This window comes from Armigeres subalbatus, chromosome 3 (assembly GCF_024139115.2).
Source record: "Armigeres subalbatus isolate Guangzhou_Male chromosome 3, GZ_Asu_2, whole genome shotgun sequence".
Taxonomy (NCBI): domain Eukaryota; kingdom Metazoa; phylum Arthropoda; class Insecta; order Diptera; family Culicidae; genus Armigeres; species Armigeres subalbatus.
Window position 1 is genome coordinate 24,055,215 of NC_085141.1, and position 19,998 is coordinate 24,075,212.

A 19,998-nucleotide genomic window follows, 5' to 3' on the forward strand; every position below is an offset into this window, starting at 1 on the left:
GTGTCCCGGGATGTTTTTTTTTTCTATAAATCCAAACGGATCAAAATTGATAATAGAACTCTGCCCTAGCAGCATACTTGTCCTACGAAAGTTACTGCAACTTATATGTTACCATTAACCATTTTCGTTGGTTGTGTGCCCCTCGGGTGAAGTTAGTTTTATTTTATCACTTACAAAAATGCCGAAGATTGATATGGCCCCGCTAGAACCCCGGGACCGGTTCCAGGGTATCCAAAAACTGGTCATCATGCTTCCAAATTCGATCAGAGTCATCGCTTATAAGTTTTCTCCATGATACGGGTGTGAAAAGACGAATTACAAACAAGAAAGTTCAAAATGTTCTACATGGCCACCCGATTTACCCCACTGGAATTACGTTTAAATCCGGAACCGTTAAACCGACACATCAGCCCTCTAGGACTGTGATAATTTCCGGTTTGTGTCTGAAAATTTTGGATTATTTTGCTTTTTTCCTCGCCTAACTGTATATCAATCGCTAACATGAACAATCAAATTGTTCATATGTATTTAATAAAAATTTGAACCAAACAAATACACTTCTGTTTCATACGTCGTGATTCTTCTGAATGATCACTCAAGTTATTTATAGGTAAATTTCTGCTGACCGAAAAAAAATCATATCTAAAACAGCGGTGTTCCTAATCGGTCTGATTGAGCACGCTCCAACCACACTAATTATAATTAGCAGAAATTATAGAATTGAAGCAGAAATTATTAACCCGCATTCGTGGCGTTCAAAATCGAATTCAAATGTCGAACGTAATCTAACTTAAGATGTATGTTCAATGAGTCTACTAGAAGCTCAAAGTCTACTAGAAGCTTCTAAAGACACTGTAGCACTATGTTTATATCAAATCCCCCTTTATCGGAAATTTCGCTTGAATAACTATGGATGTAAATGATCACTTATAAAAGTTCATCATCATAAACATCTACCGTAACAGTTCATCAACTAAACTCATATGAATTAGCTACAAATTTCCTTAAATCGATAAATTTCAATTAACGAACCATTCCTACTTCTCATTTTCCAAATTCTCAGACCTTCCATCCACACCAGATAGTTCCTACAAAGTATTTTGGTGAAGTACACGCGTGAAGATCTAACTCGTTTGTTTGGAATACGGAGTATGCTCTCAACAACCAACGTAAACAACAGTCGCGGCATATGCAAACAGTGCCAAATTTGCAAATAATCAAACAGGCAATTCCGCTGCACCGCACGATAGTAACCGGAGTAACAGCTGGCTCCCGCCAGTGGCTGTTTATAGGAACGGTTATTCGAACGAAAGCATACTAACGACGACGTCTGCGTTTGGGTGGCTAGAAATGCGATAGAAAAGAGAACATGCAAGTGGAATGCACGCACTTCTCGCATTTGCCAGCGACAGAAGAAGCTAAGTGTCGCCAGAAGTAAGTTGGTACGAAAGGAAAGTGACCATCCCATCATCGATCGGAGTCAGTGGCCAGCCACGTAAACCTGCGCCACGACGGGTCGCCGCCGTCCTCGTTGTCGCCACAGATTGAGATTGATTAGGCGACGAAGCCCTTTTCCTTCGCACTGACTACGAGATACGGCCCATCCTCTTCTGCAGGCCCGTGTGGTGGATGCAAATCAAAGCATCCGAACACAAGTCGCCCCTCGTGTGTTATCATCGTTGCCTGTGCACCAGTAGAAGTGATAGTAAGTGGCAACCACTCAGTAAATACGCGTTGCGCGAGTTAGTGTCGCCTTAATAATAGTGGAGAAGACGCTGCGAAATAAGAAGTGATCAGTGCGAAGAAGACTCGAGCCGGGAGAAAACGAGGTACGTAGACGGTGTCTTGAAATGTGAATATTATCGAAATTGCACCACTTTGGAGGGTTTTTAAACGAAATAAAATATTCCATAGGCCATCATATTCTGTATAGCAATGTACCTTCCATAATCTATTTAAAGTATTGGTATGAAAATTGCAAGATTTTTCAAAAAGTAACATAATTTAAGGAACTGTACCTAAAATTCATATTGAAAATTATGCCTAACGGTTCGAACCCATATATTACTGATTGTAGTCAATTTGGTCGATTTTTTTTGTGATCACAGCATCATCAATTTGCGTTTTTTTTCAGAAATATTATAGGAATTTCTACGGAAAGTTCTTCGAAATTATCTAAGCAAACTTTTCATAATTTCCACTGAGGCTAACTCGCAGTATTCTTTGTAGTTTATGCGGGAATTTGTTCGGAATTCCCAAAGAAATTTATTCGGAAATGTTAATTCCAAATTTGTAGTTCAAATTTTCCGAAGGAAATTCTTCAGAACTCTTCGTTCTGAAATTGTTTGTTTGGGAAATTGTTGGATATTTTCATGAGTTTCGACGAGATTTTTTAGGGAAATTCTTTGAAAATTTTGAGATAAATGCTTTGGAGCATCCACCGGGAAATCGTTAGAATTTCTATTGGAGAGTGCAAGATTGGACGCGTTCGTATTAGGAGTCCGTCTTAGGGGCCCTCCTTAGCCTAGTGGTAAGACGCGCGGCTACAAAGCAAGACCATGCTGAGGGTGGCTGGGTTCGATTCCTGGTGCCGGTCTAGACAATTTTCGGATTGGAAATTGTCTCGACTTCCCTGGGCATAGAAGTATCATCGTGTTAGCCTCATGATATACGAATACAAAAATGATAACTTGGCATAGAAACCTCGCAGTTAATAACTGTGGAAGTGCTTAATGAATACTAAGCTGTGAGGCGGCTCTGTCCCAGTGTGGGGATGTAATGCCATTAAGAAGAAGAAGAATTTAGGACGCATAGTAGTCGCGAGTTTTGGGTTTATGTTTTTTGAAGTCAGCGAGTAAATAAATTAGTGCAAGATTGAACGCGTTTGTACTAGGACGTGGGAAAGTCGCGAGATCCGGGTTTGTGTAAGTATCATCGTATGGTATACAAATGCAAATAAATGGTAATATGGCTTAGAAACCTCGCAGTTAATAACTGTGGAAGTGCTGCCTGAACACTGTGAGGCGGCAATGTCCCAGTGGGGACATACTGCCAAAACGAAGAAGGAGAAGTAATGTAGGTTCACAGAATTCTGTTTTTACAAGCAAATTCATTTTACTACAAATGTTGTGGCGCTTTCAAACAGCAGCTTAGTATTCACCTCATTTGTTATAATAAATACTAACACGTCTTTTTTCTATAATATTGCACTGCGTGAGTTTAGAGAAATACTCATTAAAAATGATCATTTTCACCTGAAATTCCACCTGGTCCACTTTTCATTTTATTGTCGCATTATTGCCAATAGAAAAATAATCCCATAGCAAATAATTTGCAATCACTTTCAATAACGTTCAATTATTTGGTCAAGCCAAATATGTACCACCAACATAAAACGCAAACAGAAAATCTGAACGATCAGAACCAGGGTAGTTTTGTGGAGGTTTCTCAAGAGTTTGGATTTTTAGTCAGAAAAATCGTGCTGAAGAGATGAATCTTATTCTAAAAAGACACTTATTTTCATTACTCATGGTACAACCATCATAATTTGCAGCGATCGATGAGCTTCACCTTGATTAATTTATGTAGGAGAAATAATCTAGACGAACAGTGATCAGTAGCGTAATTTTAAATGGCTTTACTATTGATTAAACCACGCTAATATTTGTCAAAACTACATATAAGAAATGAACCGTTTCTTTGAGAAACTACATATGTAACATTTTTGCCAAAATGAGGTTTTTATATTTTCTGAATCCTCGTCCAAAAATACATATTCTGGCAAAAAATACGAAAAAAAATTTTTTGTTCAGGAATGTATGAAAAAAATTTCGTTTGTTTGAGAAACTACATATGTCCACGTACTTTGAAGAGCAATTGTGGAGTACTGCTTACATTTTTTGCACTGAAAATGCCCCAGGGTGTTGAGTTTTGCCAAAAACTATTGATCTGTATCGAAGAAATCGAAAGATTCGGTGCAAATTTGTTAAAAAACAGTTTTTTGTTGTTTTCTCGAAATAGTGTAAAATGGACTTATGCAGTTTCTCAAACAAATGATTCAAATGTGATCCTTACTAAATGATGATGATGATGATGATGATACTACCATCTATTGTAGCAAGGCACCTGCCGATAGCACTGGCCATATCTGACAAACGATTTGATCATGATTATATTATTGTTTGTATTTCATCAAACTCCTGTATGAAGGGCCAAAAATGGGTGGGGTGGTTCCATAAGCAGAGACACTTATGCGAATCCACGGGATGAATAGAGAATCTCCTTCCAGAAGAAAGTTAGTACATACAATAATATAGCCTAGCCCTCGCTTCCCAGATTGACCCAATAGATGGGGAGAAGAGCCCGCCCTTTATCCACGAGATGTTAACAATAAGAAGTTGGCGATTCCACTCTTCCTATCCAAATCGCTTCAATCGGGTGCCCTGATGATTTTTTTTTGGTAATAATCATATGGTTTCAATATAATTTGGTAAATATATATAATATATTATATAATGGAATTCTCTCACCAAGTTTCAATTCGCATGTCCTGGATGAAGGAGGACCTTTCTTCAACACCAGCTTGTTTTTGATTTATGCTGTCTTCAGAGATGGGAAACTGATAGTTCGGAATATTCTTCATTCTGATTCAAAGATCGAAAAATAGATTTCTTGATTTCTGAAAAGATGAAATGAAAATGACGGATGGCAGTATCACAGATAATAACATGAGCGTTTTGATTAAAATGAATATGTATTTTAACGATGAAGAATTATTTCCATACTTAAAAAAAAAAGCTCCTGGCTTTTTGGCAGCACGGTGCGGCTAGAAGTTTTTGGGCCAAGGTGATTTTTTATTCGGTTTGAGGATATATTTCATTTACGTATTTTGCTTTTCTTATGCATAAACTGATTCATATTTATGTAACAAATTAAAATTGAAAATATTTTTTTCGATTTTGTTACATTTTTTTTCTCATCACCCCAAACTTTGTCAGGGGGTGATGAAATCGGAATATTACTGTTTTAGCAATTATAAATCTTCGCCAAGGCGACAAAAGAAAAAAAATCAAAATCTTTAGAACTTCTTGCTTTCATTCAGTGCGTAGTGGAAAACTAGTGTAGAAAAGTGTAGTGTAAATTAGTGAAATTCGTTGATTTTAATGGCGATGTTGCGTGCCTTTACTAGGATACTGCTCCGGTTTTCAATTTCATAGTTTCTATGTTATTCGTGTAAATATAGCATGAATAGTTAGCAAATATATGAACATTTTGTAAGTTTCATTTTATTCATTTTTGTATTAAGGAAAAGTCTGCAGATGTAAAAAAAAATGCTAGAGAGTCGGTGGAAGTTTCGATAACTCAGAATTATGTTTTTGTTTGACAGGATCTGCTTTACAGTAACTGGTGTAAAGTTATAGAATACATTACATACATACAATTACAATTAAATTACATACACATTACACAACACACTAAACACAAAAAAAATGATACATGTGTCACTTAGTTCAAGATGACGCCAAACTCTGCTTGCACAAATGTGATGCTCGAAACTTTCCACAACTGCCCGAAACAAGATTCTATAGCACAGCTTGTTTTTTGATATCCCTCTCTCTACTTCTTGTCTGGTGGAGATAATATCCGTTTGTCCGGTACAATTTTTCGCAAACACGACCTTCAAGCAGGGATTGAGCTTCGTTATCATCTAGTATTCGGCAACAACCCACCCCAGAGGCGGACTTCCGAAAAGTGTTGTATGGCTACCTTTAGACAAAGTTGTAGAGGAAAATAACGCTAGTAGTCTGCTATACAACACTCTTCGGAACTCCGCGTCCAGAATGAGCTATTGGCCGAACACCAAATGACAACGAAATGGTAAGTTCAATCCCTGCTCTCAAGTCTTCATTTCTGCATATCTTTTCTCCGATGTGTAGCACTTTCACTTTACAACGCTACGGCAACTCTACCAACGGAGACGCGGTAAACCGTACAAGGAAGATCACTATAGCTTCTCAACAAGATTACTATAAAAACAGCCTCTATAAGGGCAATAACCTAACTATTAGCTGACAATTATTATTCAAAGCAAAAAATATAACGAAAATGACACTCGCGAAAATTTTCCAGCTTGTTCATTTTATTGGACGGTTTTGATATGACAAAACTCGTTTAAAATCTATGTATGACAGTCAATTATGTAAAAACTAGATTATTTGTACATGGTGAAAAGAACCTTACTATTTAATATTTAATGATTTGTTGTACTGTCATACTATAATAAGTAATGTGATCCTTACTAAAATACCAAAAATATGTCTATGAAACCACCCCACATGGGACCCGAGTAGCACACATGTTGTCGAAACTTTTATATGACCAAATTCGGTCACATTTGAGTGACTGCATTCACAGCTGCTTCAAGTATGCTGCTTGGGGAATGCCGAGGAAATATCTAACCTGAAAATTTTCTGATCGAACGGATACAACTCAGCCACCTCCAGTATGGTCTGGCATTTTTCTGACACAGGTAGGTAAAATGGTTAGATGATAATATCCTTGGAAATGTAATAAAAAATCACTAGGTTTTCCGAAATATTTATGTTTTGAATGTCTGAATCGTTTTCGAACTCAAACAATAAATTTGTACATTTCCATCTGGATTAATCACTACGTTTTTGATAATTTACTTTTAAATCCAAAAAGTGTAACAAATATAAAAGTAAATTGATCAGAGAGAGTTTGCTGTTAAAAAATACCTCTGGGTTCAATAATTTCGAAGCGGTAATGATTGCTAGCCAAATGCTGGATATAATAATTTTGGCTCCGTTTTTTTCTCCGCATCTGAGCCTTTGAAATTGGGTTTAAAATAAAAGAACATAAATAACATTCATTCATAGCATTTGATTCATGAAGAATATTTAAAAAAAATTAAAGAAATAACTCGTGAGTGACTTATGACTAATGGGTGATATAAGATTAGAATTTGTAAAAGAAACAAAAAAGTTCTAGGCCAACATTTAAAAAGGGCGTAACTGCCAAAATTTATTCCTTCTGATTCTTCGTCTACATATATAGCTATATATGTGGACTTAGAAACAGAAGGAATAAATTTTGGCTGTAACGCCTTTCTCAAATGTTAGTCTAGAGTTGTTCATGACCCCTCGGTAGATTTTTTTTAAATACTTGGGAATGAAAAATAAGAATCAATGATTTCACGTAGTTGAAATTTTAGCGATGCCCATTTTTTGCGATAATGTTTTTCTACCAAGAACGCCGTGAGCAGGTTATTATCGACCATCGTGTGGCGGAACACTGGACGGATTCCACGCCAAATCTGAAAAGGGCGTAACAGTCAAAATTTATTCCTTCCGATTCTTCGTCCACACAACGAATCAGCAGGAATAAATTTTGACTGTTACGCCCTTTTCAAATGTTGATCAAGGAATGACTGATGAAATTAGAATTTTTTAATGTGAAATTTTCCTGAAACAAATAAATTATACCTCGCGTTTCCAGAGGCAAACTCGACAAAGAGGGTTAGGGACAAAAGGTCAAAAGACAAAAGGTCGAAGGACAAAAGGCCGAAAGACAAAAGGTCGAAGGGGAAAATGGTCGAAAAGGACAAAAGGTCGAAAGGACAAAACGTCGAACGGGACAAAACGTCGAACGGGACAAAACGTCGAACGGAACAAAACGTCGAACAGGACAAAAGGTCCAAAGAGACAAAAGGTTGAAAAGAATTAAAGGTCGAAAGGGACAAAAGGTCGAAACAGACAAGAATCTGAAACGGACAGAATCAATCTCGCACAATAAAAGTTTTATTCATATCTTGAATCAACAATCTTTTGTATCTCTAATAGAACTGTCTAGATATTCATAATATTGTTTCATATTAATTACTCCTTTTTTGAAAATTGCTCATTCTTCAACTTTGATTGATGAGATGAGTGTATTATTTCTGCTTGAAGTCAAATGCATTTCATAAATTCGTTTGGAATACACCCTACTTGTAATCAAGTAGTTTTTGATTTACCTTTTGTCCTTTTCGACCGTTTTGTTCGACCTTTTGTCCTTTTTGACCTTTTGTCCCTTTCGACCTTTTGTCCCTTTAGAACTTTTGTCTCCTTCGACCTTTTGTCCCTTTAGAACTTTTGTCTCCTTCGACCTTTTGTCCAATCGACCTTCTGTCCCTTTCGACGTTTTGTCTTTTCAACATTGTGTCCTTTCGACCTTTTGTACTTTCGACTTTTGTCTTTCGACCTGTTATCCTTTCTACCTTTTGTCTTTCGACCTTTTGTCATAGATTCCGGCAAAGAAGCCACGAATAACTGTCATATTATTATTTTGGCGTCGCAGCAAGCGTTAAATAAAATGATGACAGCTATTAGTGGTTCTATTCAAATGTTGGTCTAGACTTGTTACTGAAGTTCTGAAATTTTTACCGTAAGTTCTTCGGAATTACAGCAAGATTTTTTTTTTTGAATTTCTACAGAACATTCATAGGTACAAAAATGTCTGTGGGAAATTGCTCGGAATTTCGAAGGAAAGTTACCGTTTTGACTCAAATCCCGAACAGACTCTCATTCTGAACACTCAATACATGGCGATTTATCAAACATATTCCGTTTTCATTGCATAAATAAATGAATTATCACGTCAGGCGTACAGAATAAGGACATTTGAATTGTTCAACAGTGTGAAACGTTACAAATTTTAACCGCATGCGAGGTGCTGGCAAAATTAATGAAATTCACAATAAAGTATGTACATTTATTTATTTATTTATCATCAGACTAAGGCCGGAGTGGCCTGTGCTGCACATAAAAGACTTCTCCATTCAGCTCGGTTCATGGCTGCACTTCGCCAACCACGCAGTCTGCGGAGGGTCCGCAAGTCGTCCTCCACCTGATCGATCCACCTTGCCCGCTGTGCACCTCGCCTTCTTGTTCCCGTCGGATCGTTGTCGAGAACCATTTTCACCGGATTACTGTCCGACATTCTGGCTACGTGCCCGGCCCACCGCAGTCTTCCGATTTTCGCGGTGTGAACGATGGATGGTTCTCCCAACAGCTGATGCAGCTCGTGGTTCATTCGCCTCCTCCATGCACCGTCCGCCATCTGCAACCCACCATAGATGATACGCAACACTTTCCTTTCGAAAACTCCCAGTGCGCGTTGGTCCTCCACGGGCATCGTCCAGGTCTCGTGTCCGTAGAGAACTACCGGTCTTATAAGCGTTTTGTAGATAGTCAGTTTGGTACGGCGGCGAACTCTATTCGATCGAAGCGTCTTGCGGAGTCCAAAGTACGTACGATTTCCAGCCACTATGCGTCTCCGAATTTCTCTGCTGGTATCGTTATCGGCGGACACCAGTGAGCCCAAGTACACGAATTCTTCAACCACCTCGATTTCGTCACCACCGATAGAAACTCGTGGTGGGTGGCTCACATTGACCTCTCTTGAGCCTCTTCCTATCATGTACTTCGTCTTCGACGTGTTGATGACTAGTCCAATCCGTTTAGCTTCGCTTTTCAGTCTGATGTAGGCTTCCTCCATCCTCTCAAAGTTACGTGCCATGATATCAATGTCGTCGGCGAAACCAAATAACTGGACGGACTTCGTGAAAATCGTACCACTCGTGTCAATCCCTGCCCTTCGTATTACTCCCTCCAAAGCGATGTTGAATAGCAGACACGAAAGACCATCACCTTGCCGTAACCCTCTACGGGTTTCGAAGGGACTCGAGAAAGCCCCTGAAACTCGAACTACGCACATCACCCGATCCATCGTCGCCTTGATCAACCGTATCAGTTTATCCGGAAATCCGTTTTCGTGCATTAGCTGCCATAGCTGGTCCCGATCGATTGTATCATATGCGGCTTTGAAGTCGATGAATAGATGATGTGTGGGCACGTTGTATTCGCGGCATTTCTGCAATACCTGACGTATGGCGAACACCTGGTCTGTGGTAGAGCGTTCACCCATAAATCCCGCCTGGTACTGCCCCACGAACTCTCTTGCAATTGGTGTTAGTCGACGTTAGTTAGTGGTGCCTTTCTCGCGCATTAAAAAATAAGAAAAACACATAAGGCAGAAAAACAATGTTTTTTATATACCTTTTTTATATAACTTTGGAACGCAATGACCGATCGGGCTAATTTGACACATTTGATTTTATATGTAGACGATGAATCAGAAGGAATACATTTTGACTGTTACGCCCTTTTCAAATGTTGATCTAGAAATGACGGATGAAATTAGAATTTTTTAATGTGAAATTTTCCTGAAAAAAATAAATTATACCTCGCGTTTCCAGAGGCAATCTCGGCAGAGAGGGTTAGGGACAAAAGGTCGAAAGACAAAAGGTCGAAGGACAAAAGGTCGAAAGACAAAAGGTCGAAGGGGAAAATGGTTCAAAAGGACAAAAGGTCGAAAGGGACGAAAAGGCGAAAAGGACAAAAGATCGAAAGGGACAAAAGGTCGAAAGGACAAAACGTCGAAAAGGACAAAAGGTCGAAATAGACAAAAGGTTGAAAAGAATTAATGGTTGAAAGGGACAAAAGGTCGAAATAGACAAGAAGCTGAAACGGAGAGAATCAATCTCGCACAATAAAAGTTTTATTCATATCTTGAATCAACAATCTTTTGTATCTATAATAGAACTGTCTAGATATTCATAATATTGTTTCATAAAAATTACTCCTTCTTTGAAAATTGCTCATTCTTCAAGTTTGATTGATGAGATGAGTGTATTATTCCGGCTTGAAGTCAAATGCATTTGATAAATTCGTTTGGAATACACCCTACTTGTAATCAAGTAGTTCTTTATTTACCTTTTGTCCTTTTTGACCTTTTGTCCCTTTCGACCTTTTGTCCCTTTAAAACTTTTGTCTCCTTCGACCTTTTGTCCAATCGACTTTCTGTCCCTTTCGACGTTTTGTCTTTTCAACATTTTGTCCTTTCGACCTTTTGTACTTTCGACTTTTTGTCTTTCGACCTTTTATCCTTTTTACCTTTTGTCATAGATTCCGGCAAAGAACCCACGAATAACTGTCTTATTATTATTTTGGCGTCGTAGCAAGCGTAAAATAAAATGATGACAGCTATTAGTGGCTCTTTTCAAATGTTGGTCTAGACTTGTTACTGAAGTTCTGAAATTTTTACCGCAAGTTCTTCGGAATTGCAACAGGATTTTTTTGAATTTCTAGTTCTAGTTCTAGGGGCAGGCTGGCCGATTGTCTGTTGTTAAAAGGCTTTTGGGCTTTTGGTATTAGGTTTCCCATGTGCCGACATAATTTCAGGTGGTTTTGTCTTGCCTTTTGCACGTTTGTTGTTTTTCGTGCGCCTCAACGGAGATAGATACAAAAGGAATTTTTGAAATTACAAAAAAAAATCTAAGTGCTTGATTTTTAATTAGTTTCAGATATTTTTTGATTCCTCCGGAAGTTCCTCCATGAATTGCTCCGAAAGTTTTTCCTCCGGAAGTTCTGCCACGAATTTCTCCGAAAGTTCTTTCAGGAATCCCTCCGGAAGTTCTTTCAGGAATCCCTTTCATAGCAGCACAATCCACACCAATTTGGTTGCAGCAACTCAAATGTGATCAATTTCGGTTGTATAGGGGTTACAGTAATTTTTGTGCAACATGTGTGCTGCTCGGGTTCGGAAGCTCCTACAGGAATTAATTCGGAAGTTCCTCCAGGAATTCCTCCGGGAGTTCCTCCAGGAATTCCTCCGGGAGTTCCTCCGGGAGTTCCTCCAGGAGTTCCTCCAGGAGTTCCTCCAGGAGTTCCTCCGGGAATTCCTCCAGGAATTCCTCCAGAAGTTCCTCCACGAATTCCTCCGGAAGATCTTCCAGGAATGTCTTCGGAAGTTCCTCCAGAAATTTCTCCGGAAGTTCCTCCAGGAATTCCTCCGGAAGTTTCTCCAGGGATTCCTCCGGAATTTACTCCAGGGATTCCTCCGGAATTTCCTCCAGGAATTCCTCCGGAATTTTCTCCAGGAATTCCTCCGGAATTTCCTCCAGGAATTCCTCCGGAATTTCTTCCAGGAATTCCTCCGGAATTTCCTCCAGGAATTCCACCGGAAGTTCCTCCAGGAATTCCACCGGAAGTTCCTCCAGGAATTCCACCGGAAGTTCCTCCAGGAATTCCACCGGAAGTTCCTCCAGGAATTCCTCTGGAAGTTACTCCGGAAGTTCCTCCAGGAATTTCTCTGGAAGATCCTCCAGAAATTCCTCCGAAAGTTCCTCCAGGAATTCCTCCGGAAGTTCCTTCAGGAATTCCACCGGAAGTTCCTCCGGGAATTCCACCGGAAGTTCCTCCAGGAATTCCACGTGAAGTTCATCCAGGAATTCCACCGGAAGTTCCTCCAGGAATTCCACCGGAAGTTCCTCCAGGAATTCCTCTGGAAGTTACTCCGGAAGTTCCTCCAGGAATTCCTCTGGAAGATCCTCCAGGAATTCCTCCGAAAGTTCCTCCAGGAATTCCTCCGAAAGTTCCTCCAGGAATTCCTCCGGAAGTTCCTCCAGGAATTCCTCCAGAAGTTGCTCCGGAAGTTCCTCCAAGAATTTCTCCGGAAGTTTCACCTTCGGAAATTCCCACGAAAGCTCCTCCAGGAATTCTTCCGGAAGTTCCTCCAGCAATTCCTCCGGAAGTCTCACCAGGAATTCCTCCGGAAATTCCTCCAGGAATTCCACCGGAAGTTCCTCCAGGAATTCCACCGGAAGTTCCTCCAGGAATTCCACCGGAAGTTCCTCCAGGAATTCCACCGGAAGTTCCTCCAGGAATTCCACCGGAAGTTCCTCCAGGAATTCCACCGGAAGTTCCTCCAGGAATTCCTCTGGAAGTTACTCCGGAAGTTCCTCCAGGAATTCCTCTGGAAGATCCTCCAGGAATTCCTCCGAAAGTTCCTCCAGGAATTCTTCCGGAAGTTCCTCCAGGAATTCTTCCGGAAGTTTCTTCAGGAATTCTTCCGGAAGTTTCTTCAGGAATTCCTCCGGAAGTTCCTCCAGAAATTCCTCCGGAGGTTCCTCCAGGAATTCCTCCGGAAGTTCCTCCAGAAATTCCTCCGGAAGTTCCTCCAGGAATTCCTCCGGAAGTTCCTCCAGGAATTCCTCCGGAAGTTCCTCCAGAAATTCCTCTAAAAGATTTCATTCTGCAGAAATTCCTAAATTACTAAAAGAACGAATGTCAGGATAGATTTTTAAGAAAATAATATTTCTATGTTTGCCCGATCATTAGCAACGATCTAATGGCCAAGTTGATTTTTAAAAACCCTTGACTTTTTTTCGCACTTTTTCGCATTTTCTATGTAAGTTTCGGAGACCCACAGTGTTATATACCAATCGACTTAGCTCGACGAGCTGAGCACATGTCTATCTGTCCGTGTGTATGTGTGTGCACAAAAGACAACTTTTCATATAATAATCTTCAACCGATTTTCTCGCTATTTGGGGAAGGGTCATTTGGTCGATGTCACTAGGCCGAAAGTTGTTTTGCCTAATATACCATTCGGCCGAACAGACCATTAGGGCGAAAATCTTTTGGCCGAATGGGTCATTTGGCTGAAAGGGTCGTTTAGACGAAAGGGTCATTAGGCCGAAAGGGTCGTTTGGCCGAATGGGTCATTCGGCCTAAAGAGTCGTTTGGTCGAAAGAATAATTTGGCCGAAAGGGTCGTTTGGCCGAATGGGTCACTTGGCCGAAATGGTCATTCAGCCGAAAGGGTCATTTGCCCGAAAGGGTTATTTGGCCGAAAGGGTCATTTGGCCGAAAGAGTCGTCGAAATCAGCTACATACTAGATGCAGTTGTTTACTAGTAACCATCCAATGATTTTGTTTTAAAAACTTCACTGGAAAAAATACAAACAAAAAAGTAAGCAATTGTCATATGAACTTGTCTTGAAATAGGTTATGGAATTTTGACAGGAAATACCATTTCAAATAATGACTAGCACTTTACAATAAAGCTAGATTAAACTAAACTTAGGGGTTAAATGCTCTAAACCCATTAACTTACTGCCTTAATAATCCTTTCATAGCTATCAGCGCGCAACCACAAATATTTATTTTATACCAAAACCACTTGTAATAGAAAGCTTTGAAGCTTATCTTTTGAATGTGCATTGATTTGGCTGCCACTTTTTGCAACCTTGCGAGATATTTTGGTGTGATAATGTTTAATTTTGTTCGTAATTCTCTATTTTCCTTCTATAAATTGAAATTATTGTTATGATTTCGTAATTGAATTATTTATTTTTATATGCAGAATAAGTTTCTAGAACATTGTTGACCTCAAGAATGCAACCATGCAAAGTTATTCATGGTATACCAGTTTTTATAGGGTTATATGACCTATTATCTAAAATTGAGTCAAAGTTTTTCGGTACATTATTCCTGACAACTTTCCCAAAGACGCCATTTTGTTTCAACAAATTTTGAAAAAAAAAATAAATTTTCTATCTCACTTTTAGGTCAATTAATCAAAAATAAAATTTTCTCAAATGATGCCCCTTGATGTATGCAACATACTTGCTGAACATACTATGCCATTTAAAACACGATTTCATACCGAAAAAGCTGACGATCACGTTTTTCGGGATTTTAACCACTGTGCAGCGGCGCACCGATTCATTTATGACGGCGACAACGTAAGGAAATCATTACAGGTCTACTCCAAGCAATGTTCGAGTTGGTTTCAGAGTGTAATGTGTTTCTCTTCAATCAATAAATTTTCCTCCAGAGGAATTCCTAGTAGGATTTTGTCTCACATGTCGACCAAACCCGAACCTAAATTTCCTGCTTCAGATGTAAGCGTCCCTGAAGACGTCGGACTTTTTTTTTATTCAAAATGAGTACCCGAATTGATTCGATGATGCGTCAAGAAAGCAGCGATTTTGGCCATAGAAAATAACTATATTAATATCTGTTGTGCAGATGCTACACAGAAAGGTATAACCGTATAACTTTTAAAACTTATGAAAAAGTTGAAAAGTGACGTGCCTCGCAAAATGTCGCATCTGGCTCGCTTGCGTACAACAAGTGTGCTTGTTCGTTGTAAGTTGTTTTACGTTCAAGGTCAAAACTTTAAGCAATTTGCGCCACCCCAAATTTCTTGAGCAAGAAAGGTTCGGTTCTAAACATTGCCAATTAGCGCTTGTCTAAGGTTCACACAAACTCGATAATATTCGCATCTCCGGACACCGTGCGCAAGGCGCTACGTCTGTCGCCTAGGTCTTGTTAGAGAAGCTAATAGCGGTTTTCCTATTCACGCACATCCTATGCAGGTCCGGTCCCGGTGCAGCAGCAGCAGCAGCTGGTAGGGCGAGGTGAGGTTCCACTGAAGATGAAGAAGTGTGGCACATGCATGCAAGATCATTGATCTATCGGTTTTATTTATTGCGCTGTTTACTGATTTCGGTGTGTTGTTTGCCGTTGGCCGCTGAGCTGCGAATAAGCGAGCGAGTAACGTGTAGGAGAGTGAGTGAACTGAAGACGCAGGACGACGCCCGGCCCGGCAACGCGACGTGAAGACGACACGGGAAGAGAAGAGGATGCTGAACGTCGAGAATGTGTGACGATGGCGGGCTGGCTTGAAGGGTGACTGTCGGTAGCAGCAGTGCAGGGCGAGGACGGAGGTGACCGGTTCTACATACGTGCTGCTGTAGTACAGTTTGGGTGCCATATCTCGGTCGAGGAGTGCTGCTAGTGTGTGCTCTCGAGAAGAAGTGCGTTCTGAGTCGTGCCGATTGTGGTAGCGAAGGATAGAGTGACCAACCAGCGGAGACGGGAAAGGGGGGTGAATTATTGGTGCGGGAAGTCTGATGTGTGATTGAGCTGATGTTTTAGTTGTGAGACGCAGCAGCGGATTTTAAATTTAACTGACGAGCTGCAAGTGGTTTTGGAATATGGATACTGGTTGGTAAGTTGGAATGTATTTTATAAAATTCTGTAAAAACACATTTTTTTCTTTTTATTTATTTAAATATGTTAGGCACAAGTGATTATCACTTCCGTTATAATTCCGAATCAGTAGGAGGAAGATTTTTCAAAAGTTCTGACCCAATGTTCTATTCATTGTTTTATGCTAATTGTTTAGCACTCAGTATGTATGACCCCTGAAAATTATGTAAAACTATTTTTTTTAGCGATTTTCACCGAATTTTGCCCAAATGTTTTTTTTTCGGTCAATTAAAATCCACAGGATTATGTTTTTACACGATTTAGTTTGCTGATAATTTTGATCGTGTGACTTCAATATGCCATCAAAGTCTTTGCAACATGTTTCAAGATATCCAAAATAATTCAAAGATCTTACTTACTTGATAGGCTATAGTTCTTCGATGAATCTACGCCGAATGGAGTATCTTTCTCCACTGGACTCGATCCTGGGCCAATCGCTTCCAGTCGCCCTGAACGTTGAGCGCCCTCATGTCCTCTTCAATAGCAAAAGGCCATCGTGTACGTGGCCTTCCACGATGCATCGGCCTCTTCCGGGTTATCTACTAAACATTATCTTCGCTTGACGTTCTTCCGGCATATTTTCAACGTATCCAGCCCACCGTAGTCTGCCGTGTTGTATAAGCTGCACAATATCCAGCCGCTACATACCGTTCTCCTATTTACCACCGAGTATTGTCCGCACGTTACGCTCAAACACTCCGAAAGCTCTCCGATTAGCCTCCCTTAACGTTCATGTTTCATGGTCGTAAAAAACCACCGGAAGAATCAGAGTAGTATACAGCGCAAATTGTGTCTTCGTTTGCAGATTACGGGACTTCCATCGTCCATCGTCGCTAATATTAATTCTGTTTACAGATGCACCGTCACTTCCACTGTTCAACGAAGTCTCGAATTGTTGCTTCCACCTGGCAGCCGCTTCTGCCAGCATATTCGCTTCGTGGTCGTTGCACATGACGGGAGATGGCGCTGTCTTTCTCCACACGCCATTGCAGTAGCAGTCTCATGAAACCTCTGCATATCATTCTGCACCATTCTGCGCCTGACTTATTACTTGTTCTTCGTACTCTTTTTGCCTTTCTCGTACAACAATTTCATTTCACTACAAAAGCTAACGTTTGATAGAAGGCTCGGAGACCCATGATGTTAAATACCAATGGATTCAGCTCATCGAACTGAATAAATGTCTGTCAGTCCATGTGTATGTGTGTGTGCACAAGAAAAGCGAAAAACATTAGCCACCTTTTTATATAGTATTTCTTAACCGATTAACCCTAGTTGATCACTAATCAATATAATTGCAGGTAATATTTTTGATGTGTATCACACTACAGCGAAACCAAACGATTGAATCAAAAAAGGCATCGTCACCACTGGGTTTTTCTTTCTACGGTGGGTTCGTTTTTCGGCTTCTCTTGCTTCGTTCTACCGATCTCTATTCGAAAGGGTACCTGACGCCAACATCCGGCTTCTGGTAACGTTCTTCTCGTCTGTCACTCTCTGACACTGCACATCGAACCAACCTGTCCTGGATCACCTCTGTGCAGTGCCTACCACTTATCGTGCTGTTGTGCTCACCGCTTCATGGATCGAATCCAATAGATCGTTGTTGTTGTCACTAACGTTGATTGCACTTATCCGTTCGTCGAGCTTCTGGTAGTACTCAGTCGATACTCCTTTCGCCGACAATCGCTGGATAGTGTAACGCATCGTTGGCTGTGATCTTTCGTTCGATATAATTGACAACCGTGATCGAATTTTACTGACTACGAGGTAGTGATCAGAGTCAATATTCAAACCTCTGAATGTCCGCACATCAATAACATCCGAGAAATGGTGCCCATCCACCAGAACATGGTCTATCTGGTTGCTGTGGGGTTTGAGTAAAATGCCTCCAGCGTGTGTTAATAGATTCACATATCAGCGTGTCAATCGGCGAGCAGCAAGCCATGACTTTACCTCCCTCTAGTCAGACCTCCGCGGCGTGCCGAAGCATCCACGGAGAGTCGCTGACATAACTTCGTTCCGGCCAACACATTTTGGCGATCCTGCTAGTCTATTTTTTGGATCATGTCGCTGATTTCATGAGGTGAGTTGAATTCAAGTGGTTAAATAGTGACGAGTGATATATTTCAGTCGGAAAATGGTTTGTGGTTTGCTAAATCACAAGACGCGCCTCGAAGACCGTCGAAAAATGGTTTGTGGTGGCGCGTCTGAAAGACCGCTGGAAAAATGGTTTGTGGTTTGAAGAACATCAGCCTCGCCTGGAAGACCGTATGAAATTGGGTTGTGGTTTGCAAAATTACAATGCGCGTCTGGAAGATCGGTGGAAATGGTTTGTTGTTTAGAAAACTATAAGGCCTGTCTGAAAGGTGGACGAAAAATGTATTGCAGCTTTGGAAACTACAAGATGCGTATGTAATCCCAAAGTCCTGCGAGCAATGATTTTGGTTAAAACAAATTTAGATTTCATGTAGCCACTTGGCGGCGTTGGTTTACATAAGACTACTAGTTGGGCTATGATTTAACGATATCAGAGAAATGGAGAAATATTCTATGCTGTTGTGTTCGAAACTGTTCGGAAAGCTAAGGGTAAAATCAGCAGTGATTCAAATCGTTCGGGGCTGTCATTTTAAATATGAATCTGAATCATGCGCTTTCCCAGCAGTGGCTTAAGATTCATTTTTATAACAGTCGAAATTCAAAAGCTTAAAACTGGTATACCGCTCAGTTCTATTTTCTGCAAATTTGAACCACGAATGAATCACGAGATTCAAATATTTTTCAATTGTTTTGGTGCATGAATGCGTCGCTTTATGTACGGATCAATCCACCTTTCATTTACCGCACCTTCTTCAGCAGCAACATAATCATTTCATTTAATGAAAAAAAAATCAAACATGAATAGAACACTGTTGGGAAAGCCTGTGAGTTTGTTCTATTTTGCCTCATATTCAAACTAGAATAGTATTCGAAAATTTGCAACCAAACTGAATCACTACTGATTTCTTAGGTATATAGAAATTTATCTTGGAATGTACTGACTTAGTAGCCATAGTGGGATTACCTGTAGGAGCAGATATCTTAGAATTTGAAAAATTAATAAAGTTGCCGGATTTTACAAAACTATTCTTCGAATTTATTGTGCGTAAGATTAGTTTGGAGCTATTGGCTAGCAGTACTTGTTGATGCCAAATGGTTGATGGTGTACTACACGCGAAACTAAAAGTTGGATTAAATGTACGGATTTGGAATTATTATTATTATTATATTTTTATTATAGAGGTTTTAACAATAAAGTCATTCTCCTCAAAAAAGGGGAGAAAAAAAGGGAAACTTATATATAGGTGCTAAATTTTGTCTAGTAATTGAGTTTTCTTCAAAAACTGAATCAGTTTATCCTCATTTTCTTCGCTGTTATTGAGAATGCTGCTAATATCAACTTCCAACTTGGTTTCTGATCTTTCTACGTCATATTTGCGACATTCTGCGAGGATGTGCAGGACAGAAATGTCGATTCCATACGTTGCTCTCTCTGGTGAATAAGGATCGATGTGAGATGTTCGTGTGTCCAATGCGTAACCGTGTCAAAGCCCTTCGTTCTTTAATCTTTGCTGGATGTTCTGTCCTTCCAGGATATTGTGGTTTGTTTGATCCTTCGTAGGAAGCTTTCATTGGTGTTTCGCCATTCTCCTTCCCAGCTGCATCTGATGTTGAATTGCACTATTTTCTTGGCGTCGTTTGCAGGAATGGGGATATTCGGTTCGGTATCGTTGCGCCCAATAGCAGCGAGTTGGTCCGCTCTTTCGTTACCATTAATGCCAACATGCGCCGGAATCCAGCATAATGTGACATTTTTGGTTCTAGATAGCATTTCTGCTTGCTGTATCCAAGGGTGATTGGATGTTCCGCTCTCGATAGCGGATAGACAGCTAGCTGAATCTGAGAATATAACAGACCGATGGTTTTCATTGAGATTCTGAATTGCTAGCCCAATAGCAAAGGCTTCGGCCGAGAAAATATTACAGCCGTCCGGGAGT

General features: G+C 40.2%; 1 protein-coding gene across 5 annotated transcripts in view; it reads left to right on the forward strand.

Moving 5' to 3' along the window:
* LOC134219152 (high affinity cGMP-specific 3',5'-cyclic phosphodiesterase 9A) overlaps nucleotides 1–19,998 on the forward strand; it is a 782,997-nt gene that overhangs the window by 28,644 nt on the left and 734,355 nt on the right. For 2 of the 5 annotated variants that reach the window (XM_062697851.1, XM_062697853.1), the window contains 2 exons: nucleotides 1,064–1,829; nucleotides 15,286–15,920. The exons of 1 other annotated variant lie outside the window; for it this stretch is intronic. The gene's annotated coding sequence lies outside the window, so the exon portion shown is untranslated. The remainder of the gene's footprint in view (nucleotides 1–1,063; nucleotides 1,830–15,285; nucleotides 15,921–19,998) is intronic. 2 more of the 5 variants (XM_062697847.1, XM_062697854.1) reach the window with 1 other exon arrangement.